General features: G+C 37.2%; 1 protein-coding gene across 2 annotated transcripts in view; it reads left to right on the top strand.

Annotated features, from left to right (window-relative positions):
• The window catches only part of LOC114650491 (glycerophosphodiester phosphodiesterase domain-containing protein 5-like), a 362124-nt gene that overhangs the window by 95846 nt on the left and 250690 nt on the right, over positions 1 to 15588 (top strand). The gene's annotated exons all lie outside the window — the stretch shown is intronic.

Genomic DNA, 15588 nt, shown 5'->3' with positions numbered 1-15588 from the left:
AATAAATCGTTATTTGGAACACACGCATTTCATGTGGGTTCCGTTTCTACAGTAATCGGTGTAAACACATTGTTAAAAATAACAGTTATAAGGACAGTTGATCATGTTAATTGCAGTCTCAATTGTTAAAAAAGTATTTTAAAAGGAGCATCCCACATGAAATATAACGATCTCATTAACTGACAGTGCATACCAATTTATAAATTTTATGTCCGTTTGAGGTTAAAAAGAAAAAAAAGAAAACACTTTATCCCCAGCGGGGAATCGAACTCAGGTCTGTAAGGCACGGCAAAGCTGCTGCACTCTGAGAAGCAAATCTTAGTGCGCTATGCCACGGAAACTGTTGTATCATCCTTGAACCTTTTGTGAAAGTTTTTATTTGATCTTTGGAACTCAGGCTTTACACATTCTATAGTTTATGCCTACATTTTGTAACATTTATTACTAAAATATGAAAAAGTTTCTGTTTAAACAATGTGTTTACACAGATTACTGTAGAAACGGAACACACATGTTCCAAATAACGATCTATTATTTCCACTCTAAAACGCCACTTCACTCCCAGATAATCAATCATAGCATGAGCTGGGAAAAGTTCGCTCACGTTCTAAGTAAGTGGGGGGATGGAATAGCCGGCTGCTGGCAGCTTGTCTTTATCAGCACATTTAGAGGACATAAGACGCTGGCGGAGAGGTGTGAACAGATTTAAGGTGGCCCGGATCTACGAGTTTTTTCGTAGACTCTGGTAATTCTAGTGTTAAAAAGTTCTAACCAGAATTGGATGAGTATACAGATATTATAAGGGGTTTATGAAAACATGAATGGATGACTGGTTTATATAGTTCCTAACAAGAAACCATAGATCATTAGTAGCATGAGGAATTTATTGAGGGCATGTGGCCATGATACACAAGTATACAAGAAATTCAGACATAAACTCAGAAATGCATTCAAAGTGGTTAAGAGTCTATACAGGAGTAAACCAGAGATGGAATATAGCTGTTGTAACAAATTCTGCAAACTTTGGCTGAGATTAGAGATATTTACGGACTATAAAGTTAAACATTATCTAATCTAATTTTCTCTTTCTGAACAAGTCAGTTTTCTATGCATATTTTGATTGCAATAACAGGCAACCTGTCATTTGCTTCTCTGCAGCAGCACATGATTCATTATTCTTTTTTTTCTGTATATGACATAATGAGTTATGTCTACAAGGCATCTGATGACAACCTTGATGGAATTTCAGAGCACATTTTAAAATACTTGTAGGAACCAATTAAAAGATCTCTTCAATGACATTTTTAATATTTCACTGGAAGAAACTGTTGTCCCAGTTTCAAAGGGACAATTATTCCTTGCGCTGAAGAAAACCAAAGTGGACTGTTTAAATGACTACACACCAGTGGCACACACTCCAATTGTGATGAAGTGCTTTGAGAGACTGTTGCTGGGCCACATTAAATCGAAAATTCCAGATGGTCATGATATATCTGGTTTTCATGTTGTCACAGTTGGTCCACAGAGGATGCCATATCATTTGTACTTCACACCATCCTGACATACAGTATCTAGGTAAAAGAACTATTTTATGCCAGAGTTCTGTTTATAGATTACAAATCAGTATTTAACACTGTTGTAACCTGCAAAGCTGACCTCCTTAATTTAGGACTAAGCACCACTCTTTAACCACAGTCTGTAACCAACAGACCTTAATATGTGCTGATTGGCAATATGATGTTCTTTACACAAGTAGTTCTTAAATTTAGCCCTGGGGACCCCATATGGCAGCAGAGTTTTGTTCCAGCCATCTTCCCTTTTTTTCCCTTTCCTAGCCTAACTGAGCAAGATGTTATATCCCAGTTTCTGTGTTTTGGAATCAGTATAGAAAGAAAGCTGGTCAATTTTAATTAGAATATACCAAGCATTTATGTACTGTATATATTACATGGAGATAATTTAATGTTTCTTTAACTTGCTTTTTACTATTTTCTTTTATATTATAGTTTTCTTTCAGCTTTTGCAGGTGTTCTGGTTATTAATCCAGTATTTACTAATGACCATGCTAATGGATCTCATGCTGAAGTAGTTGCAGCCTTTCAGGATTGTGTATTATTTGTCTAGGAGTCTGCTATGCTTGTTGTTAAATGTTATTAGGATACAGTTAGGGGAGCAAGCTGCTCAGACAAATGGTAAAGTAACAGAAAAACAGTAGATAGATACTTTATTAATCCCAAGGGGAAATTCACATTCTCCAGCAGCAGCATACTGATACAAAAAACAATATTAAATTAAAGATTGATAATAATGCAGGTAGAAACAGACAATAACTTTTTATAATGTTAACGTTTGCCCCCCCCGGGTGGAATTGAAGAGTCGCATAGTTTGGGGGAGGAACGATCTTCTCAGTCTATCAGTGGAGCAGGACAGTGACAGCAGTCTGTCGCTGAAGCTGCTCTTCTGTCTGGCGATGACACTGTTTAGTGGATGCAGTGGATTCTCCATGATTGACAGGAGTCTGCTCAGCGCCCGTCGCTCTGCCACAGATGTTAAACTGTCCAGCTCCATGCCAACAATAGAGCCTGCTTTCCTCACCAGTTTGTCCAGGCATGAGGCGTCTTTCTTCTTAATGCTGCCTCCCCAGCACACCACCGCGTAGAAGAGGGCGCTCGCCACAACCGTCTGATAGAACATCTGCAGAATCTTATTGCAGATGTTGAAGGACGCCAGCCTTCTAAGGAAGTATAACCGACTCTGTCCTTTCTTACACAGAACATCAGTATTGGCAGTCCAGTCTAATTTATCATCCAGCTGCATTCCCAGGTATTTATAGGTCTGCACAATCTGCACACAATCACCTCTGATGATCACGGGGTCCGTAAGGGGTCTGGGCCTCCTAAAATCCACCACCAGCTCCTTGGTTTTGCTGGTGTTCAGGTGTAGGTGGTTTGAGTCACACCATTTAACAAAGTCCTTGATTAGGTCCTTATACTCCTCCTCCTGCCCACTCCTGATGCAGCCCACGATAGCAGTGTCGTCAGCGAACTTTTGCACGTGGCAGGACTCCGAGTTGTATTGGAAGTCCGATGTATATAGGCTGAACAGGCCCGGAGAAAGTACAGTCCCCTGTGGCGCTCCTGTGTTGCTGACCTCAATGTCAGATGTGCAGTTTCCAAGACGCACATACTGAGGTCTGTCTTTAAGATAGTCCACGATCCATGCCACCAGGTATGAATCTACTCCCATCTCTGTCAGCTTGTCCCTAAGGAGCAGAGGTTGGATTGTGTTGAAGGCGCTAGAGAAGTCTAGAAACATAATTCTTACAGCACCACTGCCTCTGTCCAAGTGGGAGAGGGATCGGTGTAGCATATAGATGATGGCATCCTCCTCTGCCACCTTCTCCTGATATGCAAACTGCAGAGGGTCGAGGGCGTGACGGACCTGTGGCGTCAGGTGGTGAAGCAGCAGCCTCTCCATGGTCTTCTTCACATGTAATGTCAGAGCAACAGGCCGGAAGTCATTCAGCTCACTAGGATGTGATACCTTTGGAACTGGGGTGATGCAAAATGTTTTCCAAAGCCTCGGGACTCTCCCCTGTTCCAGGCTCAGGTTGAAGATGCGCTGTAGAGGACCCCCCAACTCCGATGCACAGACCTTCAGCAGTTGTGGCGATACTCCATCTGGACCCGCTGCTTTGCTGGCACGAAGTCTCCTCAGCTCTCTGCTCACTTGCACTGTTGTAATTATGGGTGGGGATGTCTCTCCTATGCTGGTATCAGCAGAAGGATGTGTGGAGGGTGCAGTACTCCGAGGTGAGAGTGAGAGTGGGTTAGGGTGGTCAAACCTGTTAAAGAAGTTGTTCATTTGGTGTGCTCTCTTCACGTCTCTCTCGATGGTGGCACGCTGCTTCGAGCTGCAGCCAGTGATGATCTTCATCCCATCCCACACTTCCTTCATGCTGTTATTCTGCATCTTCTGCTCCAGCTAAAGAGATGTAGCAAAACACATATATATCTATATATCATATATATCTAGTTGTCTTTATAAATGTAAAAATCACACTGTTATGCATTTCTGAATGCTGAATAAGGGAAGAAGAAAATGTGACAAGCGTATTAAATGATAACAATTAGAGGTAAATGAATCACTGATTGTGAAACTTGTTGGAACAAAAACCTGCAGTCACATGGGGTCGCCAGGGTTGAGTTTGAAAACCACTTCTCTACACTAACCCTGTACTCCACAGGGTAGTGTGGTGAGTTCCCATCTGTACTTTTTATTTACTGTTTTTAATACTTAGGGGAAGATCTTCCAAAGCAAAAAGTTAAGTTTAGGGTTAGGAAATGCTAGGATATATTGCCACCCTGGTTGTCTTAATAAGCTCACCACCATGTTGACAGTTTATTAGTTCAGCACCTTTTTATACTTACTTGTCTTGAACATAGGGCCTTGGATCAGCTGACATTACTGTAAAGTCAGTGAGTGACATGCACCAATGTACTCTGATACTGTGTACCCTTCGGAGGAACTTTGTGTATGAACTTGGTGTTTGTTATTGACAACTCACGACTACCATAAAGGTCTAATCTCATTCAAACATTCCAATCTGCTTTATAAACCCTCACATTCCTCTGTCTTTTTCTTCTTTTGAATGTTGACTTGAAGTAATAAGTAGGTGGTATTCTGTTGATCACAGCACCTACCTTACCTGTGAAGGCTGAATACCTGCATTACTTGTTAGGTGTAAATGGGCAAAAAATATGTTTTCCTTTGTGCAGATTGTTTCCCAAAGATATGTACATTTAGGTGTTATATTTTCCCTGATCACAATACTATCTGTGCATTTTGTGGAAGTACAACAAACAAAGAAATACTCAATGTAATAGGTGTGATTTGAGCGTAATGGTATGTACATACTGCAGTGGGTTGGCACCCTGCCCGGGATTGGTTCCTGCCTTGTGCCCTGTGTTGGCTGGGATTGGCTCCAGCAGACCCCCGTGACCCTGTGTTCGGATTCAGCGGGTTGGAAAATGGATGGATGGATGGATGGGTATGTACATATGAAGGGTTTTAACAACTACCACATTGGCATTTCCCTGGCACAGCATATTACATAACAGTTCCTGCATTTCTTCGGTTTCTATTAAATGATTAAAGCTTATCTATCAGCTGCCAGGAAGGAGAGTACTGTTTATTTCTACCTCATAAAATAATGAAAAGTATAGAGATCACTTTGTCATCATACCTCTCAGTGTTTACATATTTTAAACACCCATTCTGCTGTGTTTCAGATAATAAAATGCATGTTCTATGCCATTATGCTGTGCTTTTCTGCTGCAGGTAGTTTGTGTTTTGATAAAGAAATTTGATAGTCTTAACATCTCATTTTGTGTGTGTGTGTGTATATATATATATATATATATATAAATATATATATATATATATATATATATATATATATATATATATATATATATATATATATATATATATATATATATATATATATATATAATGTATTGAAATAGTTTGCTGTCAAATAAATGCAAAGAGTACACGACACGTGTTTCGCCCTCATTCTGGGCTCATCAGGTGTACACACTCTGCACTCCCTCTCGGGAATCGAACCTCGGACGTCAGCGCCAGAGGCGATGCCCCTAACGTTGCGCCACGGCGTGTGGTTCGTTTATTTGACAGCATGTAGATCGGGGTAATTACAGTCACGGCATTCGTAGTCTGTGTCACAATCTGATTGTATGGGTGGTTACCTACTATATACATATATATACAGGGGTGGGCAAAAGTAAGTTTACAGTTGTGAGTACACAAGTCCAGCAATTTAAGCATTTACGATGGTTGTTACATGTGTCATATACTTCCTCCATCTATATCCCATACTATTTATACCAGCCCATATTATGCAGTTAACCTCATCAGCATTACGTTTAAAGTAGCAGATATCTCTATTCCCATATACAGTCTTTAACTAGCACCCATAGCTCAGTCAGGAACTGTTCAGATGATTCACCAGGTGTCTGCACCTTTTCATTAATTTTCATTCATTGGTAGTGCGAATATCGAGTTTGCTCTTGGCATTGCATAAGCCTCAAAATGGTCATAATATATATTGTACTTTCTTACTGTTGTAGATGTCCTGTACTTTGTCACCAATCCACAGCAGCAAGTAACTACACTTTTCCTTTTCCCCTTTGTCTTGAAGTGGGCCTGTGAACATTAGCTATATGTGCTGTTTGAACTTTTTGCCACAAGTCTGGCAAATTGACTGAATCGCACTACATTTGAGGTGAAGGAACTCGGGCAACATCCATAACTGTTTATTTTAAGTATTAAGTTTTTTACTCTGGCAACATGTTATATCCTATTAAAATGACTCAGAACCACAGGATGTGTGCTGTTTACTTCCTTTATCTACTGTATATCTCATAATATACATACCATCTCCTAATATGTAGTCAGTTCCATCAGCCTTACATTTAAAGAAACAGATGTCTCTGTAGATGCTGCAAGTTATTTATTAGATTAGTCAAGGAATCGAAAAAATAATTGCTAGACTAATCATTTAAAAATAGTTGTTAGGTGCAGCCCTACACTTTTCACTTTTACACAGAAATGTATATGGCTACTGGGGCCCACAGGTGCATAGCTGAAAAAAGAAGCCGCTGCACAGAACAGAGCTGCTTTACAGGCTTAAGTGGCTTTTAGTCCCTGTTATGTGCATTTATGTCCCACCTCTGCCATCTCAGGGAAGATGGCTTGAGAGAGAGTGGGGGTGTCAATCTTGAGTGATTCCTTGCCAGTAACAGTATCTCTAAACTGACCTGGTATGAATGAAATTTAAATATGTTTAAGTTGTAGTGGACTTTGTAATGAACTAGCATCCCACTCAGGGTTGGTTCCTATCTAGCACACAATGCTGCATGGTAGGCTCTGGTTCCCTGTGATCCAGTAATGGAAAAAGTAACTAAGGGGCAGATAACTGGACTTATTCTAACATAACATGTTATTCTGAAATCTTGATTATATTAGCCTTAAGATAGGACAGTTTGGCCTCAGTCATTCTCAGGATCCATTAACACAAAGCTCATTCAGAATCGCTAACTTTGGAAATGCAGGTGGAAAAATCAGAGTGACTGGAGAAAAATTCACACATGCTATGGGGAAAATTCACACAGACAACAATGATGTACAGAATTTGAACCCAGGATTATGAATTCAGGAGGCTGCAGCACTAACCAGTGCACCTCGAGTAACACGTCTGTATTTTTTTTTGTTGTCCGTGCAAAGTGTTCTACATTAGTTTCCTGTAGTTTTAATCACACACATGCCTCATGGGAATCAGTCAAAATTGCTGCCTTATAGAACTTTGTGACAGAGTCGGTTCATTCTGCATTCATTAAATAAATAGAAGCTTGTTTGATGCATACGTTTTGGATATAAAGATTCATAATCTAATCCTGATGGGTATTGTTGAATTCATTACAAAACATTAGGAGTTTTGACATTGTGTTTTCATTTAACTTACCTCTGTGTATTTGTATGCAAGTATATATGTAGTGGAACAAATTGCTGGATGTGGGTGCAAATTGTTTGGTGGCTAGCCAGTGGAAATCCCTTTAAATAAGAATTGATTTTAACTGAAATAGCAAAATGATAACAGAAAATGATTGTCATTGCACTGCATTGTAATAATTCTGTAACAATATAATAGTGCACGGAATGGCCAAACTATTCCAACTACCATAACTGCTTTAGCGTTGTTAGGAGACATCGCAAATGTAAGAATCAGAAGTGAGTGTGCATTTTCAGGTGATGATGACTGTAAGTTGATTCCGATTTCCGATTTGCAGTAACGTTCGGTTTTCCAAATGTAATTGGAGCGGTCAACAATATGCACATTGTTATTGCAATGGCGCTGGGCAAGTTACATCAGCCAGGGATGAATCACCAAAAGATTGAGCTGACATTACAACATCTATAGCGGGAAAACCTATAGAAGCGGCAACTCCGCACAGTCGCAGGTGTTTTTTCCAACTAGTGCAGCAAAAGGCAAGGATAGCGAGTCACCACAAAGGAAGTCTCTAGGGGAGCGTGTGGCTGATCCCCCAGCGTCATAGATGGCTATATATGAAATAAATGAACTTACATTTTTGGAAAATTCTCATCTATTTTTTGAGCTGTTTTATATTACGTTTAGTATACAAAGTACAGTGACATTTTTACATGCATTTGTTAATCAAAATGCAGAATGTTGCCAATGTAAGTCGCCATGTCCAATGAGTATATATAGTAATTATGTTATCTCAAAACTTCTATCTTATTTGCCAGAACGGCCAGCAAATGTATCCAATGTAAACACAATAAATATAGTATACTGTATATCTGAAAAGATTGTACAGGTTTTTAACTGTTGTATGCCTACTTTGACATATAGGAAGCATGTGGAGTAAGTATACTACCTTTTCAATGAAAGCAGACACGGTTACAGCGCAGGGTGTAATATATAAAGACTTGCCATTTAATTGTCATTTTTATTAGAGTACTAACTGTGTTATCTGACTTTGCCCAGGAAATTTAATAAAACAATAGGTGTCAGTTATAGTGCTGTCGGTTAACTGAGTCTATGACAAGTTCTGTGTAACTAAGTACTTTTCTGTGTACAATATTTGTAGTTTTTTTTTTTCTTTCCCTAGGGCTAGTGTTTTTAGGTAGTGTGTTGTAGTGGTTAAAGCTTTAGACTTTGGACTTCAAACCTTGAGGCTGGTGGATTCAAATCCTGCTGCTGACATCGTGTGACCATTGGCAAGCCACTTCATCTGTCTGCGCTACAACTGGAAAAACAAAAGAAATTAAATCAATTGTATCTCAGTCACTGTGTAAAAAGTCAAATATTAAGTAATATAATATTAGGTCACTGGAGCTGCTTAATCTTGAACATGCAATACACAATTGTCCATAAGTAAAACATTCCTTCATTAAAACTACTGCTGCATTTCGTAGTGACTTGGCTTTTGTTGATGATCATTGCACAACACTATTTTATAGGAAAGTGTATTTTTTTAATTGAACAGGTAGTTAATAGGAATAATGTGAAACTTATTATTATTTTATCATTATTTTCATTTGGTTTCACCATTTACTCAAGTACAGGATTTCTCTTAATGTTTTTTGTCAGTAGTATGTGGTCAGCAGATGTGAATGTATATGCAGAGCAGTGCTTGAAGTGGACATACGTATAGTTCCACTATCCTATGTGTTACACTGAAGTATTAACATAAAGAATAAGAACTTAGTGGAGTGTTCCCTCATTGGAAATTAGAGTGCCAATTTCTAACACCTTTGTTTCTCCCTTGGAGTTTGTATTACTAGATTTAGGACTAGGGGAACTTGGGCCCAGTACAAACCAGCTCCGCAACAAAATATTGATAAACATGTGGCTAAATGCAAAATAAGGAGACCAATGCCATGTTACTATACAGTTCAGTTCTGCTGGGCGGTTTAGTGTGGCCTTCAAATTTTAAAACAATGTACACACTGAATTAAAAAAAAAAAGAAAATTCTTTTATAATCTGTAACAAATAAACCAACTTTAAACAAATGCAATCAGCTAAGTTATTATTTTCTAACCATAGTTAAATATGTTCTTCTGTCATAAGTCCATGCCAGTTGCATATTCTTTTCGAATAGATAAAAACAGAAATAGGTATGCAAATAACACTGGCCTCTATCATTTAACAGATTCTGTAAATACCACGAACATCTGCACTGTCAAATAAGAAAAGATAAATGGCCAAACTCAGCTTTCATATAACACCGTTCCATTGTTTGAGACCCTTTTATCATTTATGGAAGAAAAGAATCCTAGGTGCACTGCATTTTGTGAGAGCAAAATGAAGAGAGAGAGACTATACCAATGCTTTATGAATTACAGTACTTCTTAGGATCTCATAACAGATTAACAAAAGTCAGTAATGAAATAAAAAACACCATTGTAATGAAAAGAAAGTGATTAAAATATATTTTAATATATTTTTGTGCTTAAAAAGATGCAGCTGATGTTTTTACGTTGTGTGGTAACTGTACTGTAAATTGCCATTGCCTGAAATGCAGTATTTTTGTAATAATGAAATGAGTTTGAATCTAGCTTTTTTTTTTCTCCTAAAAAACATGACCCTGTGTCACTATTAAAATCATTGCTTCCTTGCCTTCATAGATCCGTCCATCTATTTTGTGTTTAGCATTGTATCTTCCTGTGTTATTGCATGTAGGTGTGTGTTTTATTTGAATCGCTGTACAATACAGTAATCTAGACTAAAACAAAGAGTGCTGCATTATAAGGAAATTGAAGTAGATTGACGTCAATAAACTTTTACTGTCTCAGACTTAAATATCCATGTGTTTGGCAATTAATGCGCAGAAGATTGAGGTTAATTTTATGTGTATGGAAACGGACTTTGAAGTTGAGAACTTGAGTATGTCCAATTCCTTTGTCAGTAAGTTGTACACATACGTACACTGTGAACACTAGAAACAGCCTGTTTTAAACACTTTTGAAATCCCCTAATTTTTTTTTACTTCATAGCCAAAATTATATATTTATAATTTTTAATTCATGGTTCACAGAAAATAAGGACATGATGTGGCTATAAATGCAATTAAAATGAAATTACTTTTATAGTAGCCTAGCAGATGGACCTAGCATGGAACAATCAGGTTTTGATTACTTATCTGTTTTGGGATATGGATAGTTGCTGGTGCTGTGTTTTTGAACAACATCTCTGTTTTGAATGCTTTTCTAGGATGATTGGTTATTTGATTTTGTCCCCCTTGAAGACAGAAAATATGTCAAGAATTTAAAAAATACAACTGTTACAATACTCTTTTGATATTTATTATTCAACTGTGCTATTGTATGTGTTTGCAACAATGCCACTTCAGCCTAATAAAATGCAATTCTGTATTATCTTTTTTTGTCAAATGTGAAATGTTACTATTTTCTTTATGTGTATGTATATAATTGAAGATCTGCTCAGGCACATATACATATACTTGTATACATGTAAGTAGATACAGTACTCTTACTAAGGGCTTCCCCTGATCTTATTAATAGTCACACAAAAACTGATGCTTTGAGGAAAATGAGACTTTTTGAAAGAGGATAGATAAATTAAGGGATTTTGGGATGGTGTTGAATATAAATTTCCACTTTCCCAAAACCCATTGCTTCAGTCACATTCAGGTGGGGAGTTCAAACTTCAGGTTTCACAATTTTGAAAGACTAAAACAGGCATAATAGGATTACTGCTGCACCAGTTTTCAGGCCAGTCCCCAGCTCCCTCTCCTGTTGGGATTCATGAAGTGTTTGTTCCTAATAAATGGTTTAGTTTGAAGGAAAGTATGCTCAGTTTACACAGTCTCCCAAATTGAACAGAGAGACTCCTTGTTCTCTCCGAGTCATTCTTCACGTTTTGTTTACTTTTATGTAATGTTGACCGCCATTCATTTTAGCACAATGTTTCAAATACCTCATATATATTTAATAACTGGAAGAGTTCATGAGTTAGATACAGTAACTATGGTGCTAAATGGTGTGAGCAGTTTAAGAATATTTTTTTATGTTGTACAAGTATACAGTAGATGTTACCTTCAGGGAGCCGGTTCTGTGCTGCTTCACTTTAAGGTATGTGCATGGTCTGCATTAAATTAGTTACAGATTAGAAGTTAAAAAATGATTTAGTCACTGGAACATATATTTTATGTCTCTTCATGAAACATTTTCACTCCTAACACTATTATGTAGGCTAGTTATGCTGCCTTAAGTTTTGTCTTTTAAATTCTTGTTGTTTTAAACTAGTGAAGCCATTTACTATATAGTGTTTGGCTGTCATATTAGCCAAACAATAAAGTTTGAATATTTAAATTATAAATTAGTAAATATTCCAATATATTTGAACTTAGGTTAATGATGCTGGGAGTTAAATACATGCTTGTATGTGTATTTTTATGCTTATAGTAAGCATGGCATCTGGAAGCCACAGCTAGTACAAAAGCCAGCCCACCTAAGCTAGAAAAAATCATTGTGGCACACAGGCAACTATTATGTAAATGCCACACAATTTGGCATTCTGCTTTGTTTCATTATTATTAATATTTTTACTTTTTCAACTTGTGGTGAGTTTGCAAAGCATGAAGTGGTTTTAACTCATGCAGTGGTATATGAATACTACAGCCTTTAAATGAAAATTCTTTAAAACGCATCCCCTCACCAAAATGCACTTCTCTGTGTGTATTTAGTAACATAATAAAAAAGAAAGTAGAACTGGGCACACTTAGCACTGCATGTAATGCTCATATGAAGCCCAATTAAAATTGTTATGCATGTCATGATCAGGAGTAATGCATCACATGACCACAATCACGCTTCTGACCTTGTTGGACAAGGATTGTCACAATACCAAGATTTTAATCTTCAATATAATAAAATGAAAATTATTGAAATTCAGTACCATTTTCAATACTTAATGCAGTATATAATGTAACTGAAATAAAAACTGAAATAATTTGCAGTTCTGTACACATTAAAATCTTAACACTGATACCAACTAACAGAAATTTTAGTTATTCAAGCATAGGAATTATTAACTGAGGTAGTAGTCAATAGCCTTGATGTTAACCTTAATGCGCATTACAGCCTATCCCAAAAACTACAGATCTCATCCATCCACCATCATAATCTTATATAGGCATGTTTGAATTTTGATCTGGTTTCTCCAAGAGTATGCTGCAAAACTACAAGAGTATACTGCAACAAACAGTGCTGTCAGTAAAGTAAAAAAACAGTGCTTTTTGTGATACTGTACAGCTTGAAGGAAAATGAACCATGCCACTGCATTTACACAAACCCAATCTATGAAGCGTCAGTTGCAGAAATCCAGTCAACTTTCACTTTAGACACCATCCTGATATTCAGTTTCTACTATAGCACATAGAGGAGCACCACTGTCTATACAATTGAGCATTGAAAAGGTATAGCATCTCACATTATATACTGAAAGTGATGAAATATAATTTTAAAATTGCATGTAACAAAATGAAAGAAAATAATGCACTAAAGAAGCACACTTTGTGGCAAGGGTTTAAAAATTAAGGGAGTGATGGAGCCCTAATGCTAAAGACTATTGCATTTGAATGAACAGCACAGAGTATAATTCTCCTGCAGGTAAAAAAAAAATAATTGTAGACCCCGTCTTAATGTGTTAAACTTTTAACTGACTACAGAAAAACTACACCTGCAGAAAAAAACAAAAAAAAAAACAATTTACTTCTGACATAATCGTTTACAGGCTAACTGTATGCTGGATGACATTTCTATAATTTGTATCGACTTGTGTATTGGTCCTCTGTGTGTTTGGCTAAATTGGTAGTGTTAGCCTCTTTTAGTTTCTATTATGTGGTTGAAAATCTTGCATACAGGCTTGAATGTATCTTGTGGTTTTCCATACCCATCTGGCGCAAACTCCAGTTTTTTTCAGACGGCCCTCATTGTCAATTAAACGCGCTGCTGAAGTTGCCAACTTATTAATACCTGTAACTGCAACACTAGCCATGCCAACTGATAGCCTATGAAGCTTAGTTCTCAAAAACCAGAGTAATCTGGAAGTACATTAATAAGGCAGGCTGTAGAAACAATACCATGAAAAAATAGTATTGAAACTATTTTAAAAGTATTGAAAATAAAAACTTGCCGATATGTTGATACTTTTTGCAACCCTGCATTGAACATCTGGTATAAAGATGGCTATGATTCCAGTTGTAAATATCCCTCGGTTGGATAACAAAATGGATAAAGTTTTTTAGAGATAGGTCCTTATTAAGTTAGGACAAGTGCTACTTTTAAGTTTCAAGGATTTTGAATCCCTTTTGCCTGTTACTCTAATTTTTGGTTTTACCCTGTGATTTTACCTGTTCTGCCTTTTGTGACCTCTTACTTTGTTCTTTTTGTTTCACACTGGAACTGACTATGATTTCTGGTTTACATTTACATCTCTCAGTTTTTGATTTTCTCACAATTCAGTCTCATAACAGCTAAATATGGTAATTATTTTATTTTTTCCCAGCTTTGAAGCTTTTTGGTCCTTAAAGCCAGAATACATTATGTCACTGTCCATCTCTCTTTTACATAAATTGATACACTGTAACTGTATTAATGTCGCACAAATTATGTAACTGAAAATACTATGTTTCATTGTAATGGTCTTTAAGTATGGGGTCCTCATTATAATTTTTATTTAGCAGATGTTTTTATTGACTGCCAACATAAAATTCTGTAAAATGAGTTTGGGTGTTTATGAGAAAACTACTTAATTGATAAAGAGCTGAATTTGAAAGCAAATCACAAGAGATGTAGGATGTAGTTAGCTAAAAAATGTAAATGATACAAAGTAGACAAAGTGTGCAGACCCGACTTAATAAATAAGTAGTGCTAGACGCTATGGGTGGGAGCCAGCTGTCAAGGATTAAACTAAATAAGATAATTTTTTTTCCTTTGGGGGAAAAAAAATGAATTATATTCGAATAGTGGCAGTTGATCTGACAGCCCTAATATACAGTTCATAGCAATGCATGTGTTAAATTAGACATTATTGTGTAATTTGCGTTGGCGCACTGCCCAAGGTTTGTTTCCTGCCTTGCGCCCTGTGTTGGCTGGGATTGGCTCCAGCAGACCCCTGTGACCCTGTAGTTAGGATATAGCAGGTTGGATAATGGATGGATGGATGGATATATGAATATGTAATTTGCTGAATACTTTTTTTTTTTTTTTTTTTTTTTTACAGTTTTCAGGTGCAAAAGAACCCACATTTATTTCAATTTTTAATAAGCTGTTACTTTTCCCCCTTCATGCATCTGTTTTCTTAAGCCACCTTTTTCCATTACAGGATGGAAGATGTTGGACTGGAAATAAATATTGGAGGAACAGCAGACTTTTTTGCATTGCACGCTTGAAAATACATGCAGGCCTATTTCAGAGTCATCAGTTTACAAGTAGGGCTTTAGGAATTGTGCAAATCTGAAATACTAGGTGAAAGCCCACAAAGGAGTAAGACAGTAAGAACTGTCAAACTTCACATTGATTGTGACCAGCATGGCAGTTAAACAGTTAAACCCAGAATCAAAGAGCTTAGAGGCAGCAGCAATAACCAATGTTAGTCTCTTATCTAAACTGTTGGTACAGAAGGCTTTGTTATAGGTATTCATCTGTACATCCATTAACTGTACTGATCTGTCCAGTTCAGGATCATGGAGAATGGAGTCTCTCCCAGCAGTATGACTTGCAACATATAAACTAAGCTGTTTATAAGGTGCCAGTCTGTCACAGAGCAGTGGTAAGTATTTTTAATTCAAAGTTATCAGATAGTATGATGTCTTTCCTTCACCTTTAACCTTTTCCTTCCTATACATGTTCACGCCATGGTAGCTATTGAGGAAGTTTCCTCCTAATAACCTTCCTCTGTAAACTAGAAGACCAAGGCCATTTTTTTTTTTACTCTTCCTGGGGGGGATTCTCATTCT

The sequence above is a fragment of the Erpetoichthys calabaricus genome, chromosome 4 (genome assembly GCF_900747795.2).
Source record: "Erpetoichthys calabaricus chromosome 4, fErpCal1.3, whole genome shotgun sequence".
NCBI classification, from domain to species: Eukaryota; Metazoa; Chordata; class Cladistia; order Polypteriformes; family Polypteridae; genus Erpetoichthys; species Erpetoichthys calabaricus.
Note: the sequence above shows the minus strand (reverse complement) of the source record. Positions and strands in the feature narration are given on the sequence as shown.